Here is a 25,753-nt window from a genome sequence, read left to right on the forward strand (position 1 = left end):
AACCCGACAGCAAAATCTGGAAGAGAACGCACACAAAGAGGAACATAAAGCTACATCCTTCTTCAAACTGTAGATAAAAAGAGAAAAACTGAATTCTGTCATTTAACAGACTGACTAAATTTAATTAGGATTTTTTTGAACAGTCACTTCACTACAAGCCCAAGTCATTTCTCAAAGAAATCTGAAACGGGATTACCGCCAGGTGATCTACTCCTGTATCTCGCTAACACTGTAACAACATCTGAATCCAAAGAGATGCCCAAATGACACGGGAGGACATTCACAACCATCCCTAATCAATCACTCATGAAAACTAGACAAGTAATTCCTCAACATGATGGAAACCTTCCCAAACCAAAGGATATCACACCTAAGGAGAACTATGACAGGCATGGCCATCAATATAAGAAAGAGGCAGACAAATATAGCATGATCAGCATTTAACACCCTTTTGGGTGGAGAAGACAAAGCAAAAAGCCCTTGCTCCTCCTTCATTTTTAACTCCCCTCTATTTTCTTCCTGCCTGAAATACAGTGGTGGTACCTGGAGATATGGGGGCCATCTTGTGACCGTGAGGGTGAAAAACGAATGCTAATGATAAAGATACAGAAGCCAGGGGTCTGGTCCTTCATGTCCTCTTAGAAAACCATGCTGCCAAGGCCACACACTGCTTCCCTTCAGACTTCCTTTACCTCGCCCGATTTAAGACTTTATTAGGCAGGTGTTTAGCTTATCTATCCCTGTGGTGGCCTCCACAGGCTCTTATATTTGAATGCTTGATCCCAGTGGGTAGAGCTATTTGGGGAAGGATCAGGAGGTGTGGTCTTGTTGATGGAAGTATGTCACGGGGTGAGCTCTGAGGTTTCAAAGGCCCATGCATTTCCACCACTCATGCTTGTGTAACCCCCTCTCTCCTTCCTTTCCTCCCTCCCTCCCTCCCTTGTGGAAAAGATTTAAGTCCTCCAGCACCATGCTAGCCTGCCTGCTCCCATGCTCCCAGCAGGAGACTATGGACTTAACCTCTGAAACCGTAAGTCCCCGCTTACCTTGGTCATGGTCTCATCACGTCAACAGAACAAGTAACTATAACATTTCCTAAATGTCATGAAACCTTAAAACAGACAAGGGGGTATTGGAGACTAGGAAAAGGAAGGCAAGCATTCTTGTTGATCATCAATGATTCTGTGCACAGGAGAAATCGGGGAACTCGGGTGGGAAAGCACCACGACAGGAACAATCAATGGATTAGGTAGCTGCAAAATAAATCAACAAAATACCGTAACCTTCTCAGCCAACACACAGGAGTCATCAGAGAAATGAAACAAGGAGGAATCCAGAAAATCCTTCTACGTGAGCAGTAAGGTGCTAAAATGTCCAGAAATAATCAAAAGGAAAAGGACAATCATCCATGACTTGATAAATAAAAGCTGACTGGAGAGCAATTAGCATGCCTTAAATAAGTAGCTCAAGCATTGGGAAACGTTATTTTCCCAAAACCTGACTTACATCAATCTGACCATCACAATCCAGCGCTTCTTCGTTTGGGGTTTTGTTTGTTCAGTTTTCCCATTTCTTGGGGCACCGTGAGAAAAGACTTGTAAAAACAAAAATAAACACATGTGTACACTCATGCTCTAAGTTCACAGGAATGATGCTCCGCAGGCTGTAACACGCACTCTGAGACTACAGGGCTATGTCTCTGAGAGCAGCAGGTCAGTGGTGAAAACCTGCCCATGTAGCACGGCAGATAGCTTGAGAGAGGAGCGAACTGTCAGGAGCCCATGTCCCACATCACCAAAATGCGCAATGAATTTTACAGGTATTAAAGACTGAAAGGAGAAATGGGACAAATGAGAAGTCCTACACTTGATTAAATTGAATTGACTCTGACATGAATGTGAACTTTTACACAAAAGGACCAAGCATTAAACATGTCCTGAATTAAGAGTTAAGAGTGAAGAGACTGTGGCTGTGGTTCTAGTTTCAAATGAAGTACTGTCAGTCAACAAATGTCTTAGACTTGTGGTGCGTGATATGTAGAAGAGATCACGTGATACACTAAGTCTTAAAAGTCATAGACACATCTATGGAACTGTTACCTCAAGCAAAACATGGGAATTGACGAATGAAGATTCTACTAGCAATTTTTAAAAATTAGAATACGGAGATTGTAACGTTTTAACGCTAAAACTACAGTCAGGGCTCTTTTTAGCATTCAGTACAGATGGCAGGCACTGCCTCTGAAGCAGGAAGCTGGAGCTTCCTAGAAATCACTGCTACGATATTTATCAAAGATGGATCACTCGCTCACTCACTCACTCACACACTCACTCGCTCGCTCACTCATTTACTCATTCACTCACTCACTCACTCATTCACTCGCTCATTCACTTACTCACTCACTCACCCAGCCACCACCCACCCATCCAAGCAAGCTCTCCCCAAATATGACCATCCCCTCATAAGAAAAGAAGTTACAAATTTTACCCAAAGAATTAAAACAACAATAGTACATGGCTTCTTTATAATACTTTTAATGCAGAGAGTGTTAAATGCTTGAATTCTGTAGCTATGGAGTAATTCTACGTGCCAGACTAATTTTAATAATTTCCTTAAACACCATATACCAGATATAAGCAGCATAAATAATGTAATGGACAAATATTCAATGTGCTAATAGGAAAATGATAATAAATAACCTGGTATATATGATACATCTTAATATGTAAGTAAATATGTACAAGTTGAAGGACCAGAGCCCTTTAGGAAAATACGACAGAAAACAACTGGTTAAGATACCTCTTGGCTGATTAAAGATAATTCCTTTTCTTTCCTAACTGTATTTTTCTCATTTTTCCCTTAATAACCATTCATTGCTATTATAATTTGAGGGGGGGAACATTAAACATAATAAAATAATTGTAGTGGGAGGTGGCAGACAAATTTGTCCCTAATTTCAAAGTTCACTGTTCATCATGTGTGCACATTATATTTAACCAGGTCACATGTGAAACTCCTGAGGTGTTATGTGCAGGCACAACTGTGCAAAGAAAAGTCCAAGCTCTGAGCACTGGCCTCTCCTGGATGCATAGATGCCAGGAGGGACAAGCTTTGATGTGCATGTCTGTGACCCAAGTATACTCAGAATAGTCATGTCTTAGCTTACATTTACACAACATCTATCATGTGTCAGAAACGACTGTCCCGTGCTGCCCCCAACACACACACACACACACACACACACACACACACATGCATAATGAACATGTCTTGCTTTGGGGGAGGCTAACAGTTCACTTCCTTTACATATGGTATCACATTCGTTTGCATTCGTGGACTATGTGGGTGTATATACCCCAGCGGGCACACCTTGTTGGAGTTGCTTTTCCATAGGTGGGTCCTCGAGATTGAACTGAGGTTTGGTGGCGGACACCTTTTCCCACTGAATCATCTCGACAGTCCTTCCACAGTTCAAACGTTTTAAGTTCAAGCCAATGCAACCACTGCAGGTTTACCCATCTGGCGTTTCTCAATATGGTCTGATAATAAATTCTGCTTCCACATGAAAATCACACCCCCTTTACAAAAAAAATTGCTTGAAATCCACCCTCGGAAGACCTAAGACTTGATCCGTCACACTTTGAACACAGATCTTCTAGCTTCGGAAGACAACACCAGATACTATCCAAGGAACCACCAGAGTCACTCTGCCCACCTAACACCTTGGATAAAAGCCTCTGCTACTTTCTTTCCCCAGACGGTTTGCACGAGAACGGCGAGCACCGTGGAAAGTTCAGCCAGTGAGGGGGAAAAAGAACTGACTTATTTCCAGAGAAGAAAAAGGGAACTGAAAAGATGCCAGCTTCAAACACACACGCAAACAAGGGCTGCTTGTGGAGTACTCACCTACCAGCCCTCCCCCATCACCCATGCAGCCTTCACAGGTTCCTACCACCTGTAATTCAGAGCCCTCCGATCCTAAGAGCTCTGTGCCACAGGCTGAAATTGGAAAGATTTTGTTAACCAAAAGTGCAGCTGGGACTGGCGTGTTAAAGAATATGGACCCAGCATCAAGGATCTAATGACCATACCCCATTCCCCATACAGGAGATTTAACAGTTAACCTAGTCCTGCTTGAATAGAATTGATAGAAAGTCACCACCCAGGGGTCTTTTATCATTTTTTTCCATTTCCTATTGTGGGGGAAATCCTCAGAAGGCAGCAGTAGAGACCTGTCATTCCCACCAGCCGATGAGAAAAAACAAAACACAATAAGGACAATGATCTCCCACTTACTTACTTCACTACAACCTCGGATTTGCCACTGAGTGCTGAAACAAGATCCCTCCAGAACATGGCTGTCTGGCCAGTGGGTTAATTAACCACGTATTATAATGACACACACAGTATAGTCAATATAGCAGCAGTACTGCAATTAGACAGGGTATTTAATGACAGCATCTCACACATATTTACAAACATGTATGCAGAGCAGTTTTTATCAATTAATCATATAACGATACATACAACACAACCGATGCACCGTATCAATTAATCATACACTATAAAATCAGGTGTGTTCTAGGAGGACCCCACAGTAACCTCAGGGAAGGATGCTAAAGGCTCTTCACAACAAGCTAACAACCAAGTCTCCAAAACCAATTTACTCTGCTATGGAGTAGACACTGGGTACTAGGAAACCACCCAGAAATACTAAGTCTCTGACCAAGGATCACCAGATACACTGCTTCAACTGCTTAGGCTCCTGTATGGGGGTAGGGGGTGTCCACTCACCACAGACAAAATGATTCATACATAGGCATGCACTTGGAGGATCAATACGTCACCCCGTAAAACTCCATCTTTCTCAAATTAGCACAAAGGAGCCTAGAATCTTCAAACTAGGTAAATAAACTCTATAGCAAGAACACATCTGAACTCTGGGGTCCACAGTGGGGGGTGGGAGGGGGGCGGATCCATCAAGTCTGCTATTCAGACACTGGCTGGATTTCTTTGGATCCTTCTTCCTTATTGTACCATAAATATTCCCAATCCCTCCATGGTGTCACAAAAGGTAATTTGTGTCTAAATACACCTTTTAAAAATTAACACTGAAACATTATGGAGGAAACAACTGGTGCTTAGTCTGGCCCAACTGTGCAGATGGCTGCTACTTGTATCACATTCACAAGCTCCAAAAGCCAAAACAGACCCTAAACTGCAGCCTCTGCACTCTGCTGATTAAGCCGCGGCTCTTTTAACTTATCACCTCCTTACAGTCTATCCAAGCAGAAAGAGTCCAAGAATCCCTTTGAAAAAGCCCCAACGAGAGCCTGAACTGGCCAAGCTATTTGTCAGAGCGCAGTGACAACAACAGGAAGTAGAATTTCTGGAGAGAGATTTTTCTATTTATTTTTCTGTCAATGGCTGCTTTTAAACTGGAAGGGGGAAGCCTGCAGGCATTACAAACTCTGGAGGCTATGAAGCAGGAAGTGAGAAACTGCACAGCCTCAAATGGCCAGCCAGAAAACCCTGGCTCTTTTCTATAGTCAGGTCTCCAAAGCCAGGAATTTAAAAAATCTTAGGCATCCTACGTTAGTTTTTCAAATCTTAAAACGAGTGGAGACTTGAGGGAACCCGGGCCAGAAAAAAATAAGGTGGCCAGGAAGCCCCAGTCTCTAGCGCCACAAATGTCACCCCCATAATTAAACGCTCAACTGGAACTTCCCCTCTACAAACGGGGTTTTGTTTCCTGATCTGTTAAGAGGGGCTGAGAGCTTTCTACACACACAGTCTGCTGCCTCGCACTTCAGCTTTGTCACTCCTCCCCAAAGTTGAACCTGGAATGCAATGAGGATGCTAGGCACTTTACATCTCCAAATGTCCCCTACTTTGACTGTAAACAACTTTCATTTGTTCCCAGGGAGACACTACTCCTGGCCAAATACAGCAAAAGGCTTCGCAAAGGCCTGAGAGACAGCATGGGGGAATGCTCACACCTGGGCCAGGGCTCTTAGACCAGCCCACCTGCCTGACTCACTTTACCAAAAGTCTATACCAGTATCCAGGAGAGGCACTCACAAACTCCACCCAGGAGCAGACACTATTGTGGTTAGGTCTACTATGCTGTAAGGGGAACAGAGCACCTTCCTAATGTGAAAAAAACTCCAGCAGGAACTTCATCATCCCTGGGTAGGATGTGGAGGAGTCAGGAGTCCTCTAGTATTGGGAAGGTACTGTAATTTATACCACAATCCCAATTGCTTTCTTTACGGATCAAACACACAACTATATGAGCAGGCAATGTTAGAGGGATAAGCTTTAAAAAGTGAATGCTGACCTAGGAGGGAAGCAGAAAGAGTTATGTAAAGTCACTGAGAGGCCCTTTGCCTGGCATCCTGAGTCAACCTGTCCCAAGCAGCGTACTCAAGCCCAAGAGCAGCCTTTGCAAGGCCCACTGAAGTAAGCCATAGAGGTCCTCCAGCTTCCCCGAGACAGTCTTCTCCTATTTTCTCTATAACCCACCCTGCCCTCAAAAGGCCTAAAGTCCTAGTCAAACAACAGGAGCCATGAGTGTTTCTTTAAAAGACACAAAGAATTCCTTTGCTCTAAAGAAACAATGGGCTCTCCATAGCCTGGCCTCATTCCTCAATATACTTCTACCTTGTTCTGAGCCCCATCACACAACAAGTCCTGACCTCAAGCCTAGTCAGGCCTGATCCTCCATGGGGACATCAGAATTTGGGTGGCACAAAGATCTCTTCCTTAGTTTCCACTGTCAGCAACACCAAGTGTGTCTATTCAGATTCCTAACTGGTTAATACAAGAGACCTCTGCAAGGTAAGCAAGTAGCAAGGCGTGGCTGTATCTTACACAGTGTACATCCTTCCACGGGCCCCTAAACATTCTGATCCACCCCTCTCCCACCCCTACCCAACGGAATTCAGCTCTGCCCAAGCATTTCAAGGGGACTGTGAGCTGCCCCCTACTCTCTGAAAAAGCAACACCAATCGGCTCAATTCTACTGCCCACTGACAGTGAATCCAGTGATAGCTAGGCTCTTCCACAGGTACCACAGACAAATCAGAGCATCCCTCTGGGCCCTGGGGACCTTTCTCCTCAGGACTCCAAAGCTGGCACACATTCATGGTGACATCGTAATAAATCTGCCCAGGGGACTTCAGTGTGGGGGTGTGTGAGCTGGTGGCCCTGTATTCCCAGGATATAGAAAGAAGGATCCAATCACTATCGTCTTTCCTCACCACATCCAGCTTAGCTCTGACGCTCAATACTTCACCATACGCCAGCTCCAAGGAATTCATAGCAACCAGCACAGCTGCCGCCCTCAGGCAACTCTAACCAACCTTCAACATCCCAGGACTTCACACAGTCCCTGACTCTCCACAAACGGGCATGGCTCCTGAGAACACCAGCAGGTAGTCTGAGAAATTCTCTCAGGGGCTTGTCTCCCCTTCCTCTAATGGAGCGTGGCTTCTAAGAACCGTGGGCCCCTTGGAGGATTCAGAGCTGCAGACAGCCCATGTTCTCCTGACCTGAACACAAAAACTCTGGGGTTGGGGGTGCGGTGTGGGGTCCCAGGTGAAGGGATCCTTCAGACTGTTTCATCTCTCTAAACGGCTCCCAGGATTAGCAGAGTAGCTTGATCGGTACTGGTTTTACCATCACGGGAGTGACTCACCACAAAAACCTACCCATCTTAAGGCTCAGCTGTGAACAGAAACAAACAACGTAATAGCAGGGTCAGATTCAAAATAGCAAGTATGACTGGTAAACAGTTAATGCTTATAAACAATTAGCAGCAGCAGCCTCCCCAGCCTTCTGGATGTGCTGAGGAGAAAGACTCATCGTTTCCACGGGCTCTGAAGGAGCAGCTGTGGGGGTCTAGGCACAGCTGTGGGGGCCTGGGCGCGGCTGCAACCTGTGCAGCCCACCGGTGCTGCTGTCTGCTCCACAGAACCGACCCCTGGGGAAGGTTCCAGATGAGCCACTTCTGACCTGATTCCAGAGGTCAGATAAGAACACAGTCACCAGCCGGGCGTGGTGGCGCACGCCTTTAATCCCAGCACTCGGGAGGCAGAGACAGGCGAATTTCTGAGTTCGAGGCCAGCCTGGTCTACAAAGTGAGTTCCAGGACAGCCAGGGCTATACAGAGAAACCCTGTCTTGAAAAACCAAAAAAAAAAAAAAAAAAGAACACAGTCACCAAGACAGGGAGTTATGTGGAACTGGGTTTTCAAGTTGCAATTCCTCCAGAGTATAATGTCCTCAGGTAGCTCCTGCAGAGCTCAAAATAAGCAGTTTTATCTTTCCTAAAGTGGGAGATAGAGGCACGTGTAAGTGGGGGCCTCTCAGAGGGCATCCGGTTTAAAAAAAGCAACAGGCTATACTCAACTGCTGTTCTCCAAGCACATACAGTGGTCCCTCAGCATTGGTGGGGGACTGATTCCAAGATCCCTACACACACAAAAAAAAGCCCACAATGTCAGGAGAGTCTTAAGACAAAAAGCATCAGCGTGTCTCACTTCCCCCATCTGTCAATCACCCCTAGAAGATGGGCAGTACCAGGTACAACACACGTCATAATGTTTTTCTCAAAGAATAATAATGAGTAACAAGTTTCCAGTTTTCAATACAGCATGCGTCTTCTTTCTCCCCGCCCCCAAATATTCCTAATCTGTGCCTGGCTGAATTCATGAATGCGAGCCCACGGATATGAAGGGCTGAATGTACAATTAGGTGTCCAGTTTCACTTGTCTCACAGTTAATCTGCAATCAACTCTCAGATTTGGCCAAGAAAGTAAAGTAAAATAAATAAATAAATAAATAACACGACACTGAGAATCCTAAGTGCCCCTAAAATGTCAGATGGAAGCTCCAAGTCCCAGAGGGATGGTATTAGAAGGTAGGCCCTGTGGAACAAGATTAGGTTTGAAAGAGGTCACGAGGAAACTGTCACATGATGGGATCAGTGTCTTCAGTTGAAGAGAGGAGACCTTTGCTCTCCTTGCCACATGAAAACACAGCAAGAAGACATTTATTCTTGGTGAGACAGGAAATCGGTCCTCACCAGAACCTGAAGTAGCTGATATCTCAATGCTGGACCCAGCGCTTACCGAGAGGTGTCTGTCCCAGCCGCTCAGTCTCGGTCTCTGTAATCTGATAGCAAATTAGCTAACTGAGACATCCCCACTGCCTACCACCAAGTGAGAGAAGGGTCTCACCACCTTGGTAGTGCTTGGTAGCACCTCCTATGGGATGGTCAGGCAAAGCAGACACACAGAGACAGGGGTAACAGTTTGGAAAAGGCAGGAAGGATCAGTCAGGTTTGCTTCTGGCATACAGGAAACACTAGTCTGACGCGCAGACAGAGAGCAATGGTTCTTCCCATGGGTCACAGACCAAGAGGAGCTGCGGTGGGTCACTGGGGTGGAGGAAGCTCCTTTCGCTGCCAGACAGGCTTGACTACCTGTCTGGAATTCGGCAGGTCCAGGCCTGAGTCCTGTGCCTTGTTAAACTAGATTGAGACAACCACATCCAAAGGGCTGGCCCCAAAGAGTACGTTCTGGGGAGGTGTTGAGGCAACGCTGGCCTAAGCCCCACAGCACGTGTCTTATGACCTCAAGCATCAGTGGACTTGAAAGTGCTCCAAGTTCTTCACCTATGAGGAAAAACCTCTGGCCAGTTTCAACTTCCAGACCCTTGAATTCTTGGCCACTGCATCCAATCTCTTCCTTCCATCTCTCTATGTGATGGGGCAGTCCATTTGCCATTAAAAAAAAAAAATGAGCTGTTAAAGCAAATAAAAAACTTCCAGTACAATCAGAGAGGGAACCAAACATCTAAACAAGAATCTCTTCTGGAAAAATGAGAAAATAATGAATTAAAAAAAAAAAAACAAAAACAATTAGCAATAAACTTCCCCTGGGACGACAACAACACTAGCCAGCACTAGCGTTTGACTCTGGACTTGATTTCCTTGGGAGAAAAGGTGTCTGCAGTGCTGTGACCAGCTGCGGAAGGCAGACTCAGCCCCGTGACGCCCAGCTCCCCCAGGTGCCCCTGCACTTCCACTGAGGCCTGGGACACTGGTCTGAAATGTCTCGCCTACAGCTCACATGGTATGTTGTCACTATGCAATGTGATGGACTGCTTTTTTTTTTTCTTAAAAACATAGTGAAATATACACAACTCAAGTTTCACTTTGCATACCACGTTCAACATTCATCCTCCCTACAGCTCGGAACAGACCCACCGCCGAAGTCTGAACAGCATTCCATTGTACGTACTTCACATTCTGTGTATTCAATCAGCTTCCAGGGGTCCTTGGTCTGCTTTCACCTTGGCTTTTAAACCTCACTAGTCATTAACACGGATACTGTGTACAAATATGGGTACACAGTGCTAGTTTTACACGATGGGGCATCTACTCCGAAGTGGGATGGCTGTTATGGCTGTTATCATGGTAACTCTGTATTTACCTTTGGAGGAGCCTACACCACATTCCGGTGTCCACCATTTACATTGCCCAGGCTCTCGGCTCCAATCTTTCCACATGCTACTCTTGCTACTGACTGGTTTTCTGACAACTTCATAGGAAGAGGTATGAAGTAGCATCAACTGCAGCTCTGACTTCAGTTCATCAGTGACTAGTGGGGCTTACTGAACTCAAGGAATTAGTTTTAAACCAAAGGAATCCCTCCAACTCCTAAGAGATGTTTGGTTATAAAGGCAGACAGGATCATTACTATTGACTATGATTTGTGAAGGTGGCTGAATAGTCCAAGCTCAAAAGATACTTTTCCTCTGGAAACACCTACCAAGCACAACCAGGCATGGGCAGGCTTGAATGCAGGTCCTGAGGAAGTGGGGAAGGGGGTGTGGAATCTAGAAGCATAATAAGAGGCAGGCTGCAGCTCTGTACTCAAGAAAGGCTGACCTACAAGAACTCATTTACCAGGTTCTATGTGTCAGAGTCCCACTGGAGCTTTCTTGTTCTCCAAATACTGCCGGGGTCATCTCTGGGAACTCCTCCTATCCCTATGGGAAGCCCTTGATCTACAAGGACCAAAGGATTTCAACTTGTCCCACCCTTAACTTCAGCCAATCTTACCAGTCAGCTAGAAACATAGATCTTTGCACTTCAAATCGTGAATCCAAAATCTGGCTGGGAACTTAAACTCCCACCCTATTCCCATACTCCTGACTTGGCTTTTTAAACAAGCAAAAAACAAAAAAAACAAAAAAACAAGCCTCATTTCATAGCTCAGGCTAGCCTCAAATGAGCAGAAATACTTGTGCCTCTGCTTCCTGAGTGCTGGGTTAAAGGTGTGCGCAGACACACACTGTGGGACACACTTGGCCCCTCGATCTGGTTCTTACCCAGAAGCTATGTGACCTCCAATTACTACCCCATCCTTGAAAAAGGCTAAGAGCAAAGGGACACAGGCTCTGCCCACATCATAATGCACCAACCATTCATTTCTGTCCTTCGGCCACTTGAGCGGGCCACATGAGCCTCCTTTAAAGGGTATTAGAGCCCAAATCTGTCTTCTGGAAGAAGATGCCTCAACCCTTGCCCCTAAAGGCAGGAGCAGGATGAGAAGGCAGAAAAGGCAGAGAAGACAAGCAGGAAGGATAGACAGATGGACAGACAAGGAATGTTTCTGTCCACTGGCAGGGTGTGAAACCTTCATGGTCGACACCAACAGGTGTAGCTAAGAGGCAAGCATCCGATCAGCACAAACCCAGGAGAGTGTTCTTCCCCACCCCCTCCTCCTCAAAACTATCTTCCACTGCATATCCCCTCTGCTGGGAAGAACAACAGCAACCGCCTTCTGGAATCCAGGGAGGGCAGAGTTCAATGGCTTTGTCCAGCATCACTAAGAAAGTACTTGTGAGAATCCTAAAAGGTGGGTACCACCGCTTCCTTCCGTTTCCTAGATGAGGAAAGACAAGAGCTGGGGGAGCAGGACACAGCTGAGGCTCAAGATTGAACAGAGCTCGCCAAACAAGTCTGGGGATGAAGCAAGCAGGCTGAAATAGCCTGAAGCCTACTTTGCTGAACTTGTGGTGGTGGGGGGTGGGGGGAGGAACTGACTCACTTAATGCCATAAATTTCAGAATGCACTAAAACTCCCACCGACCAAATGATGCCACCTTCCTAGGGCACCTCATGTGTGACCACATTTTTAGACTCGTGAGTGTAAATGAAATGAATAGCTCCAGTTGCAGGCCAGGCAGCTGGGAGCTCTGTCCCTCTGTCCCTTGGCTAAAGCCCCTCATCTGTTCTCATCAAAGAACTCAAATGATATGTACTCACTGATAAGTGGATATTAGCCCAGAAACTTAGTATACCCGAGATATAAGAGACAATTTGTAAAACACACGAAACTGAAGAAGAACGAAGACCAAAGTGTGGACACTTTGCCCCTTCTTAGAATTGGAAACAATCACCCATGGAAGGAGTTACAGAGACAAAGTTTGGAGCTGAGCAAAAGGATGGACCATCTAGAGACTGCCATATCCAGGGATCCATCCCATAATTAGCCTCCAAACGATGACACCATTGCATACACTAGCAAGCCTTTGCTGAAAGGACCCTGATATAGCTGTCTCTTGTGAGACTAGGCCGGGGCTTACCAAACACAGAAGTGGATGCTCACAGTCAGCTATTGGATGGATCACAGGGCCCCCAATGGAGGAGCTAGAGAAAGTACCCAAGGAGCTAAAGGGATCTGCAACCCTATAGGTGGAACAACATTATGAACTAACCAGTACCCCGGAGCTCTTGACTCTAGCTGCATATGTATCAAAAGATGGCCTAGTCGGCCATCACTGGAAAGAGAGGCCCAATGGACTTGCAAACTTTATATGCCCCAGTACGGGGGAACGCCAGGGCCAAAAAGTGGGATTGGGTGGGTAGGGGAGTGAGGGGGAGGGTATGGGGGACTTTTGGGATAGCACTGGAAATATAAATGAGGAAAATACATTAAAAAAAAAAAAAGAATCCCTGTGTGCCCAACCCATTTAAAGTCACAAAGGAGTGAAGGTTAAAATGCACTGGTAGCAGCCCAGGCTGGGACACCACATTGGCAAGGGCTGGAAATCACCCTACCATGTTGGCTGGCACTACATGGGTAGAAGGAGCTGCTTGCTTGTCTCAGCCACTGGGAGCCAAGATCAATGCAGTGGCAGAGGGCAGGGCCAGCCTCAGGCCCACCTGACACAGCCTACAAGTAAGCAAGAATCTCCTTTGGTCTGGGGGACCCTGAAACTCAGAGAGAGGCACCCAGCAAACAGCTGTGCGAGTGTCTTCTTGGAAAGCTGGGACGTTTACTTTTGGAGGAAAGAAGCATTTGACTGCAAGCTGCTGGCCTCAGACTTGCAGCCGCTGACCCAGAGCCATTCCGGGGCCATATTCTACAGGGTCCCCTCCTCTGGGCCCAGGGTCACATCTCACTAACCCGTCCAGCACCTCAGTCACCCCCACTCCCATGCCACAGAGCCAAGTCACTCTGCAGTGTGCTCCTGCTCCTCAGATCCTGGGTCTAGAGATGACATGGCCCTCCCTGGCTCTGTGCTCAGTGCCTCCCTGCCGACACCATCCCCAGTCTCCAGGGCTGGAGTCCCACAGCAGCCTCCTGAAAGCTCTTACTCCTCTGATCACAGGCTCCAAAAGCTTTAAGGATTCCCATTATCCAAGCATCAGTCAACTCCCTCCAGTGCCCTTGGTTCTCACGCCCACCTTCCACTCCATCTGAGCAGGCTACTGCCTGCCACCACCCCACCCCCACCCCCAGGATGCTGTCTTCACCACTCTGAACTAAATACTGGTGGCACACTAAGGCTCCCTCAGCTCTTCAGCAGCACAAAGACTGGACCTCCAATGGTGTGTGTGTGGGGGGGGGGGGGGTGTTTTTCATCTCAGATCCCATAGTTTGGTGCTGAACATAAACTTCCTAGTACTATTTGACACTATGTGAAATGACAGGACCAGAAGTACTTCAGAGACAGGGATGTTTGGATCTGGGGATATCTGCGCAGACGCTGCCGAGTAGCCCTAATCTGAAAATCTGAAATGCTCTAAAATCAGGGAAACTTCCTTGGCACTGAGGCAATGGATGCAAGTTCTGGATTCTGTAACATTTCAGATTTCAAGCTAAAGCTGTTCTACTGTTCTTTATTTTTTTCCAAGAGGACAACAAATTGGGGGGGGGGGCAGTGGGTGGGTGGGAGGGAAAGGCCACTAAAGTCTCTGCACAGAAACAGGGCTTTGTATCCAACCCTTCCCCACTTCAAAGCTCTTACTTCCATGTCTCAGGTGAGGATGTGGCCTTGAACCATGCTTCCAAAAACCTCATACTTCCTCAAGCTTTTAATTATTATTCTACTTGTATGGGTGCTTTCTGCACAGTCGCCCGCAGAAGCCGGAAGGCAGCACCGGACCTCTGTAGCTAGTTAAAGGTGGCTGTAAGCCATCATGTGGGTGCTGAGAATTGAACCTGGGGTCTAATTCCAGTGCTCTTAACTGCTAAACCATCTCTCCAACCTGGGCTTCTCAGGTTTAAGCCAAAATAACTGATATAACAATGTTTCCCTCCTCCACCATTTTCCCAGGGGCTGCTGGGAGGACTAACTAAAAGACAGGAATCCCCCGGGGCCTCACAGCCACGTGGGAGGACAAAAATCCACGCATTCATTTGCTAGATGCCTTCTGCTGTCTGTTTCTGGCGGGCATCTTAAAAACATTACTGCTAATTCCCTTTGGCATGCCTACTAGAGTGGCACTTTTTCAATTTACAGGTGGGTACCAACCAAGGTCCATGCTTCCCACTCTAGCATGCCACCAAGTACCTGGGGAGAGCAGGCTTCCCTAAAGGCAGGGTAGGCAGGTGAGCGAATGTCCGCTCAGCTCAGCCGTGAGGCAGTGAGTTTTCAAAAATGCTTTTTCTATAGGCCACCCTTGAAATAAAACATACTGTGTTCAATGATTCTGTTGACATTTTTTCTACAGGAAACAGACCACCTCTGGAGCATCAAGCTTTTAGCAATGGTCTGTGGGTATTAAGTTCAGGAGTTCCCTTACAGCATCCTAAGTAAACTTAACTCTGTAGGGGTTCTGTAAACCTCACCTCCTCGATACCCCTATCATAAACTCTTGACAGTCCATGTCAGGAACTCAAAGGACAAGCATCTAAGACCTGGCTACTGTGCCTGCCGGGAGGCGAGGCAACTTTTCTGCTGGTCTCATCCAAACAACCCTCCCGAGGAACCCACCCTCTCTGCCTGGTTTTGGAATCCAAAGGCTGAAAAAGCCTAACAACTCTTCCAGGGACCCAGGGTCATTCCTGAAGGAGAAGGAACACAATCCCAGGTCCCAGGATGCACCGCAGAGGAATAGGCAGCCACTGCCAACCTGAAGGCAGCAACCTTTTATCAGGCAGCTGGCTGCCCAATGGTTCAGAGTACACAGGAACTGGTAATGGCGAATCCGTCTTTTCTTCTCATCAGAATGAAGCTTAAGGGGCATGGTCACCCACCTCAGGGATACAAGACTAGATCTGTAGATGGCTTTTATAAAGTGTTGGGGTTTTTTTTGTTTTTTTTTTCTTTTGCCCACCTCTTGGAACAAAAGACCTTACTGATGGTTTAAAAAATCATTCTACCGCTTCTAAGTGCTATGTAGTAACTGGTGTGATAAAAATGTCTCCAAGGGCTAAGCTACTATGGCAAGGATGAGATAAGACCTTCGCTGTAAATGAACGGTACATGCATCCAAGTGAATGACCTACAGGTGGTCCCTTTAAGAAATCTGCCATTTCCTGAGCATCTCTTATCCACCAAACATTGGGCTACTTCCTGGTGTTCAAATGTAGTAGAGAAACTGTCCCCTCCCCTATGATGGGGAAGAACAGGTTCAGTGCATCATGTGTAAAAAGTCAGAGACATACAATCAACTGTTGGCTGACCTCAAAGGGGGCAAACTTATAAATTTATTCTTTCACATCTTAGGGAAGCAAACTTTGTATTACAGAACGCACATTTATTGAATACTTAGTATATATGCTGTGCTCTGAACCAATCTAGGGCAGTGAAAAATCTAGTGTGTTCAACATCTGGCTTCAGTCAGGGCCTGCTTGAGAAACAGCAGGTGGAGTTGCCTGAAATGTCTGGGCAGAAAACACACCGAAGTCCTCTCTCAGCCCAGTAAATGATCTATCTCCCAGTTAAAATTAAAAAACAAAGAGCCACCAGGGAAGAACGTGACCACTAGACAGTGTCACTGGGGAAATGGGAGAGTAGATTGAGAAATTATCGATAAGTTCTGAGGACAAAACCAAAAAAAGTCTGACACAGTGCCTCCAGCACAGGGAGTAATGGAGCTGCCTGTCTGTGATGTTCTGTCATCAGGACTGTTGGGTAGACATTTTAGCTACATGAAGCAGCCCAAGGGGACACACTTCAGAGTGAAATTTGAAGTGTTACTATATGTTTAAGCAGAGAGGTCAAAGACAGACCTTGCTCTATGAATATGCCATTCGAAATTAATTGGCAGCCTTCTCAAAATATTTTAATTACGTTTATCTGGGAGGGGTCATGCAAGTGTCACGACACACATATGGAGGCCACAGGACATCGTGCAGGAGTCAGTTCTATCCTCCTACTGTGCTGAGTCCCAGGAACTGAACTCAGAGGCAGACTTGGCAGCCAGCTCCTTCACTGGCCGAGCCATCTTGTTGGTCCTAGCAGTATTGTAATAAGAAATATTTTAAAACTGCACACACGTAAAGGTCTCGTGGCCTGGGAGTAGGGTACTCAGGACTGTAAGATCCTCTGGGTTTTACAGGAAGGGTACCTCACTTCAGAATACAGTTGCTTCTCTGAGTTGCTCACTGAACAGTTAAACAAGCTGTATCCTAAACCATAGCCCGGCGATCTCTAAAGAAGCCTGGTGTACCCACATTTTCTTGCAACCATTTCTCAGTCACCATCAGCAGGGAAAAGCTGAGGAACTTTATGGGGATTGGCTTTCTTCCTCCTCTGGACAACACCTACTTCAGCCAGGGAGATGGCTGAATTCCCTATGTGGCCACTAGATGGCGACTTCGCATTGGTGAGGCAGACAACGTGCAGACAGGACCAGTTTTAAGACCCTGGCAGAAACTAACAAGAGAAAGGATTGAGGAAGAAACTATGACAAACAACTGTAAAACCAAAGGTGAACAGAGTGGAGCTGGCTACCCTTGGGGGCGGGGGCTGTGGGGGGTAAAGAAGGGGATAAAATGACAGAACTCAGAAAGGGTTAACATTTTTGTTTTGGTTTGGGGGGGTTTTTTGGTTTTGTTTTTTTTGTTTTGTTTTGTTTTGTTTTGTTTTTTGAGACAAGGTCTCACTATGTCTCACTGGCTGGCCCAGAATTCTCTACATATGTAGACTAGGCTGGTCTTAAACTCAATGAGATTCACCTGTCTCTGCCTCTGCCTTCCACATGCTGGGATGACAGGCCTGTACCTTCTATTTCCTGTATTTATTTGTTGGAGGTGGGGAGGCATGCCACAGAGTACCCGTGGAGGTGGGGGGGAGGCTACCTTGGAGAGTTGGTCCTCCCTCACACCATGAGTCCCAGGGATTAAACACTGGTCTCTTAGGCTTGATGGCAATCACCCTTCACCCCAATTTCACAGAGGAGGAAACAAAGGCACAAGATTAATCTGACTGTGCTACTGAAGAACTGGCATTCAAACCAGCCTCCCTCGCCACTCCTCGGTCCCCATAAGTCATGACAGGGAAAGGACAAAGCCTGAGGGAGACTTCACTCTCAAGTGTGCTGCCCAGTAGTGCCTGAACTCAAAGGGAGGGAGGGGAAAGTTAAGAGCTGTGCAGTTAGGGAAATGCTAACAGCCTCACATGAAGGAGAAGGTGGCAGGTAGGACATCAAGAGTGGCATCTCTCAAATATTAAAACCCTAGAAAGTGCTGGGGGGCTGGGGGGAGTTGACCGAAACCCTACCCTATCGGCCCAACTTTACAGTACTAACATCCAAAACTGGACACCCCACACACACACACACACTCTCAAAGAAAGTAATGAAACTTAAAAAATCCACATTTCTGCCCCCAAATTTTCCTGAATTTCATTTTCTAAATATAGTAGAAGATCATTTTATTTTGCCGTTTACAGAGACAAGGAGAAACGTCTTTCACAGTCATCCTGAGTCTCCGCCTATTTGCTCGAACTCAGAGAAGTGGCATGTTTTATATCAGAGAACTGATGGGCAGCCCAAAGGAACCTAGGCCCACGTGACCTTCCATTGCTCCAGAGCAGCATTTTCCCAATGTCCATTGCGGGCAGGGGGGCAGAAGACTGTGGTGGAATTCATTCCAAGTCACAGAAAGAGGGCAAAAGCCGGAGTGGGGGATCACCAGAGCCCACTCATGCAGAATTCTGGGGATCAATGTGGATCCTGACAGCAAGGTCTTTGGATCTATTACAGCCCAATACGAGGGGCCCTGGACTTCACATTAAGACGGGGGACTCTCCTGTGGTACACAGCGAGGAAGCAGGGTTGGTAAGCAAGCCCAGGGAACTTTATGGCACTCAGAAGTAGCTCAAAGGCCAGTAAGTATGGCCTGTCTACTCCAAGGGTTGGGATGCAGGTCTGGACTGGATGGGGGTGGAGCCAGAATCGGGCAAATCTGCATGATTTCAAGTGACTCAGTGAAGTTGAGAGGAAACGTTCAATTAACCACGCTCTTCAGAAAAGGGCAGGAAGCAGAGCTGAGGTTAGCTAGACTTTCCATCGGGGCCAATCTTGGTGACTGAAAAGCTCACTGGTGAGCGTGTGTAGAAGAAATACGGAGAATACAGCATCCAACCAAGAAAGGCCACTCTTAGCAAAGGAAGTTCCTAGGATCCAGCTCTTCTACATTGTGGCTCAACAGACACCACGAAGCCAGTAACGCCCCAAAGTGGACACCAGAACCATCGGCGGGGCGTCCCTGTGTATTCCCTCAGTACAGTGATGCCCAGGGAGAACTGTCGGAGAGAATAAACACCGTAAGACACAGATAGACACGATGAACGCGTGAAGACCTCACTGACTGTCTAAACGGAGTGGACAGCTAGTGACTCAGAATGGTCTTGTCTGTCCAGTCAAACGGACAGACGGCCATTACAGGTGCTACTTATTTCTTTCAGCTACTTATCAAAGGTTACTAAAATCATTCAAATTAGGAGAAAAATACCTGTACACTAACTCACTGCTATCTAATTATCATCAGGCTTCTGTGCCTTACAGTAAGTGTCTCATTTACTCGATCTGACAGCCAACACCCCCCCAATAATCAACTTATAGATAAGCAAAATACCCCAGGAACTTTTGAGTTCTGATCTATAAAATAATTCAGGCTTCAATACCATAAAACATGTGTTACCCACAGAAAGATTAATTCTAAAAAACGACAACTCCAAAGCCAGCTTAAAGGAAGTGCCGTGTTTAAAAAGAAACTGGCACGTTTAAGTACCCAGAAGCCCAAGAGCTGTGCACCTCAAGTCAGTCACTCAGTCACTGTGGGTGGAGGAGTGCACGCATGCACATCTGGACAAACATTCCCATCTGGATGCACATGCGCAACTGTGAGGAGCTGGCATTTACCTAACTCTTGCAGTGAGGTGTGAAGTAAAAAAAATGAGAGTTTGAAGCCTTCAGCTTCTACTACCAGGAGGAATTTTCTGTAATCATGATAAACTCCTTTCTACAAACGCTTCAAGAAGTGCCTAGCCAACTTTGGTGGTACAGGCCTATGGGTGATCCCTGTACTATGTGAGGCAAGGGTAGATCAAGTTCAAGGCCAGTGTGGGCTACACAACAAGACCATCTCTAGGAAAAAAACACAAACCAAGAAAGCAACCTCCGGGTCTCTCCAAAGCTGTTTCTGACATTCCATGCAAAGTAAACAATTTGGGACAGACATTCTTCTCTCTGCAATACACACTTCCAACATGGCCACATCCTTCTTCTTTAGCAGGCCACCAGAAACTCCGTGAGAAATGGTGTCAAGCCTACCAGAAAATACAGGAGGGATACTCAAACAGCAGCGTCGTTATCTGCGGAAGCCACCACAGTCCCACTGTTCATCACTCAACATAAAGGACGCCAGTTTTTGTTCTGTTCGAGTAATGCCTGAATAGCGATCTGTGAGTTTATAAATCCTTACAATTTGCGACCCAAAAGAAAGAAAAATTAAAGCCTTGCTCACTAGCTTCTTAGTTCTCTATGCAAACAGAGCCGTGATTTCTGTGGCTCAATTCATACTCTGAAAAACTGGTGGTAAGACTCATTATGGTATCAGCGTTTCTAACCCAGAGAATGGAGCCTTGTGAGTACCCAGCGTATTTAAGGAAGAAAGTGGATGAATTCTCACTCAAGTAGGGACATAGCAACCTTATGGCTCTAAACCCCATCACGTTAATAAAGAGTAAGGAAAACTGGCACGCGTGAGAAGGAAGTTTGCAGAAATGGTAAGTATGAGCACGGACACACAGCATCCATCTCCAGAAGTCCAAAGTCACCAAATCAAGGAGACTAGTATTTTCAGTTAAAGGATTCAAAAAAAAAATTAAGAAAAGAAATGGACTTCATCATGTTAAGGGGCTACATCTGCTGAGATAACGAACTATCTTGTTTTAAAGACCCTTTGTTTACTGTTTTCACAAGCCCATGTCCTCTTCTCTGAACAAATCAGACCCAGGGGGTGAGGGGATTGAGACAGGGCACGTGTACACATTCTAATCTTTAATCTTTACCAGTACTGGACATCAGCCATGTACTCCCCAATGTCCACAGATCTCAGCGTCACCGAACACTAAGACTGTGCCCGTCCCAAATAACACATCTTTATAAGGAACTTGGAAACTTCCTCTTGCGGACCTGCTGCCAAACACTACTTACAGGAAGCTCCGAGTGCATCATCGCCGTACAGCCTGTTTGTTGTCTTTCAAGTGCATCAGACGTTTCAGACGGAGAAGCCAAGAGCTGCCGTGGCCACAGCACGTGTGGAAGTATTACATACTTAGTACTACGGAAAAGGCGTTCATTTCTGGTGCTCAGATAGCACCTGTCAAACGCTGGCTAAGAAAAGCAGTTCAAAGCAAGCTGGCCTCCGGGCACAAATACCTCTTCCACGAACTAGAGTTTGAGTTTTAAATGAGTCTTGAAAACAAATCAGAGAAAATCACAACCCAGAGAAAAACCTGTCTTGTGTGCTTTATGATTTAAAAAAAAAATCTTTTAAAAGTACAATTGCCTCTCTGTCCCATTCTTACACCCCTACCCCCATACTTAAAAAACAAAAGTCCATTCGTTTTTAAATTACAAAAGATTTGGAATTGTGAACACTTCCTAATGATTATTTCCAAACTGTGAAAGCAATGTATACATGGGAAACTCCTCTGCAACTGGTCCCACCTTCCATGCCAGGCAACAGTTATGAACATCCCGGGGGTGGTTGGTTTGATTTTGGAGACAGGGTTTCACTATTTAGCACAGGCTGCCCTCAAACTGGTGTTTCCCCCTGCCTAGGCTTACAGGTCTATGAGTGCATCCAGCATGACGTTACACAGGTAGCGTTGACCACGACTGTCACACCATCGTTACAAAGACGCCTAACTAGATGGACAGGTATCCGTGGGCCATGGTCTGTGGTGAAATTCCAGTATGAGGGAGCCTGAGAGGGTAAGAACAGTGTAGCACTGGCTACACACCAGACCAGCTAAGCCTACAGTAGATTACTAGTTTTTTAAAGGGCCTTTCCTCAAATACAGGGAGAGTGCAACCAAAGACAACAGCAAGGGGAGTCCGTCCTTTCTCTCCTGGTGAACGCTCCACCTAGCATTCACTTCAGCTTTCACACCGTAAGTGCCCACGAACTGCTGGCTAGACTCAGTTGCTGGAAGTGCATTCTGACAAACCAAATGAAACCACATTAAAAGGAAAACTAAAGTGCTCTCAGGGCTCCCTGAGGAAAAAAAAAGAAAAAAAAAAAGGAAGGACAGACAGACAGACAGACAGATGAACAGGGAGACAGACGGACAAGGAGTGAAGATGATCTCACTGATGTTCATTACTGATCTATACCTTGCAACCACAACAAGAGATCACCAACCTGAGATGACCTGGAGACAAAAACCAAAAACCCAATGTAAACATTCCCGTCTAGGTCTGTCCTACGGAAAAGGCAAAGTACATTTAGATAAAGGCACGCCAGTCTAAAAACAAAGCCACTTGACTGTGTGCCTAAAATTAATTTTATTTATTTTTTATTAAAAACAAAACAACTGTTAAGGCTATAGGTTCCTAAACAACAACTGTAACCAACCAAGATGCACCCTCTCAGATTCTGGAGTCTTTAAGAAATAAAACTTGTAATTAAAGAAAAAAGAAAAAAAGAGAGAGAGAGAGAGAGGTCACACGCGCACTGCCCTACAGTGAGCTGTCCTTCCTGTGCATCAGGACCACTTGTGGCTACTACAGGAGGGAAGAATTTCCTTCCCTGCTGCTAACATCATACTACTTCTCTACTGGAAAGCTGTAGCTATAACCAGGCCCCTGGCCTAGGCTCCTGAGCCCTGCAGAAGTTCACTTCAGCTTCTGTTCCAGGGCTTTCACTGTGGAGCTCACACCTTCATTAGCACTGGTGTGCTGTCCTGGTTGACTCCATCCATCCCTCCATTTACCAAGCTAAGGAAGAGCAAGATTCCTTTTCCTCTACTTGTCTGTTTCTTGCCTGGCATCCAATCCCCACTGTTACAGCTTCAATTACCAATCTGTTATACTGCAGGAATTCATGGATCTTAAAAGCTCATGAATTGGGGGGGGGGGGGAGACCAACTCCAACCTGCACCTATGTTTACTGAATAATCTTAGTCAGATTTTAAGGCTTAAGGTAGCACAATGCATTCTTCTCAATCTTTAAAAAAAAAAATTAAAAAAAAAAAAAAAAACAGGTTCAGATGTTATTCACATACCCCCAGAGTCACTGTTTTCAACCATACAATTCATTTTTTTTTTTAGTACATTGAGAATTTGTACAACCATCACCACAAACTAAAGCTAAAACATTTTCACCACACACACACACACACCTGTCCCAAATCCTGGACCCCTTAACAATCACTCCCCAGTTTGTCCTCCCTCCCCCAGTACCTGGTGAGCAATTTGTCTCTCCCTATGGATTGGTTGAACACTTCATGTAAGTTCATGTAGTGTTCATACAAGATTAGGCAGTTTATAACTTATTTTCTCTATTTGTAATATTTTAAGCGCCCCGACGTTCAACCCTTGGATCTTTCATAGAGATGGTCTTTTCTAATCCTTTTGACAATTCAAACATATGACCTTTTAAACTTCAAGCCCTGAACCCGCACCGGTCTGGCCCTCCACAAAGTATAGTTGACTTGCTATTTCCCTGCATCAAAACCTAAACTATAATTTGCTAGTTAGGTTCCTTCTGAAGTTCTTACTCTGGGTTCTCCTTCTGGTAGGTAATAAAGCAGCAACTTCTTTAAACACCAACACTGCACATACCTCCGCTCCTCTGACAATAGGATCTTACCGTGCCCTCGGCAGAAAGATGACTCAATCCTTTTTAGGAGACAGACAACCACAATGACTCTCAAGTGCATGTTGATTTTCAAAACAGAAAGCGGCCCTACATTATCTGGCTGCTCCCTTTCCTAGGTCTGCTCATTCTCCTGCCACAAAACAAACATGTCTGCAGGGCTGCCTTTCTTCAAGAAACTTCCACAGCCCCAAGTTAAAGATGAAAACATATCCACAGATGTCACAAAGAATACCCAAAGAATCACCATTCCTTAAACCTAATACCTGTATGGCTGGAAGACTGCCTCTGCTGGCACCCAGCGACTTTCTCCTCAGTTATGTGGCTTAGCACCTTTGGGGCTAAAACTTAACCCTTCAGCTGTCAAGAGGGAAGGGCAGACACCCAGACAGAACTTTAGCAGGCCCTAACCAGGATCCCGAGTGCTTTAGGATGGCCATCAAACTTTAAGAAATTGACCATCATAAAAGGCAGCTCTCAGGAAGAGCTTGGTCCCCACTGGTTTAAAAACAACACATTGAAAGACCCTTCTCCTGCTGCCGCTGCTCTGGACAAAGAATATCCTTCAGCAAGACCCAGCTCTGTCCTGTTTCGGATGCCTGCGTCCTGCCCCAAGAAGCAAGGCCACCACTGCTTCTTTGCATTGCAGAACTTCTGCTGTTAAATAACAAAAGTAGAGATGTACACAGTACAATAAGATGCCATAAGAAAATGGACTCGTTCCTAGTGTCTTCTAAACCATATTTAGTCCTTAAAGGCTAGAAATCTTCCCTGCCCCCAAACACCATCTAACCGCCTTTCACCCAATCCAGTGTGCTCAAAGTTTGGAAAACAAAGGGCAGGAGAGCCCAGATTTGTGAGCTCGGCCATAGTCTGCGAGTCTTTCTCTAGTCTTACTATAGCTATAGTTCTTTAAAGACCTACTTGGAGTCCATCATAGATATTTCTTAAAAGAGGCTCAAGGGTTTGTTTATAGAAACAGCCTTTGTGAACTACCGCAGTGGTGGGGCCCCTCGCAGCCTCCATCGTCTCACCCCCCCCCCCCCCCCCCCCCGCTAACTCAAGGCTAGGTCGTGATTTTTCGAAGTTAATAGGCACCACCTGCATACATTCTGCAAACATTACTCATCCACACGCCCTCACTTCCCCAGCCCCTACTCTGGAGACTGCATTTAAACTTTTAATCGCGTTCAAATTACTCTACCATCTCTAAAGCACCAGTATGCCACAGTTTTTCTCGAGAACAAAACCCCCTCCTCCTGCTCCTGCCCGCATACACTGTGGAGAGTTCTCATTCCCAAAGACACCCCCCACCACCACCTACTCCTACCCGACACCACCAAAACAAAAGCTATCAGATTGCAAGCGATAGCGAGCATGAGCGATACTGCTTATTAAGTATGTACAAAGGAAGTGCAGAGCGGGGGGGGGGGGGGGGGGGCGGGGGGGAGGAGGGGAGGGTTGGCAGTGCACCACAACTTTGGCCACAACAAAACCAAGGCCAGGGCTCCGGGCTCGCAAAACAAAACAACCACCCGTCCCACTACCGCACTACAGATCTGGTCTCAGCTCAACCCACCGCACACATCTCTCCACCAGGCTGGTAGTCCGGTTGTCCCCTCGCGGTCGTGTGGCTGTGGATGCACCTAAATCCGCGCTGAGAGCACGTGTGTGTGGAAAAGCACGTCGACTCTGCACAAGGGTGGACGTCCCTATCTCCTCTTACTAAGACGCTTCTGGGAAAAAAGTGTCCAGAGCTGGATAGAAACTGAGAGCCCCTAAGCCAAGGATCATCCAACCCTCCCCCCCACGAAGAAAGTCCCAAGTTCACACTTTCCTAGAGGAAAATGGGGGGCACACCCTGCACCCCAAGGCCACACTGGACTGTCCAAGTTATCAAGCCTTGGGGTAAGTGGGTAGACGCCCACAGGCTCCAGAGAAGCGAAAGGCCAAGAACCTGAGGGGGTCGATGGGCCCAACAAGTTGGGTGATAGGAGGCTGCGCCCTGATGTTTGGAAACGTGTCCTGGGGCCGCGAGGCTTCCCCATCCCGTATCTCCCCTTCAAGAACTTACACCCCGCGGGGTAGGAGGCTCCGGATCGCCGCCACGGAGCA

General features: G+C 46.4%; 1 protein-coding gene and 1 long non-coding RNA gene across 5 annotated transcripts in view; both read right to left on the bottom strand.

Annotated features, from left to right (window-relative positions):
- The window catches only part of Igf1r (insulin like growth factor 1 receptor), a 283,747-nt gene that overhangs the window by 257,342 nt on the left and 652 nt on the right, over positions 1-25,753 (bottom strand). The gene's annotated exons all lie outside the window — the stretch shown is intronic.
- LOC147002963 (uncharacterized) lies at positions 17,508-21,308 on the bottom strand. Its single transcript, XR_015047735.1, has 3 exons — positions 20,971-21,308; positions 19,919-20,081; positions 17,508-19,055 (listed from the first exon to the last, which is right to left on the bottom strand). It is a non-coding gene; the product is annotated as an uncharacterized LOC147002963 (long non-coding RNA).

The sequence above is a fragment of the Mus caroli genome, unplaced genomic scaffold (genome assembly GCF_978045245.1).
Source record: "Mus caroli unplaced genomic scaffold, Mus_caroli_1 scaffold_8, whole genome shotgun sequence".
NCBI classification, from domain to species: Eukaryota; Metazoa; Chordata; class Mammalia; order Rodentia; family Muridae; genus Mus; species Mus caroli.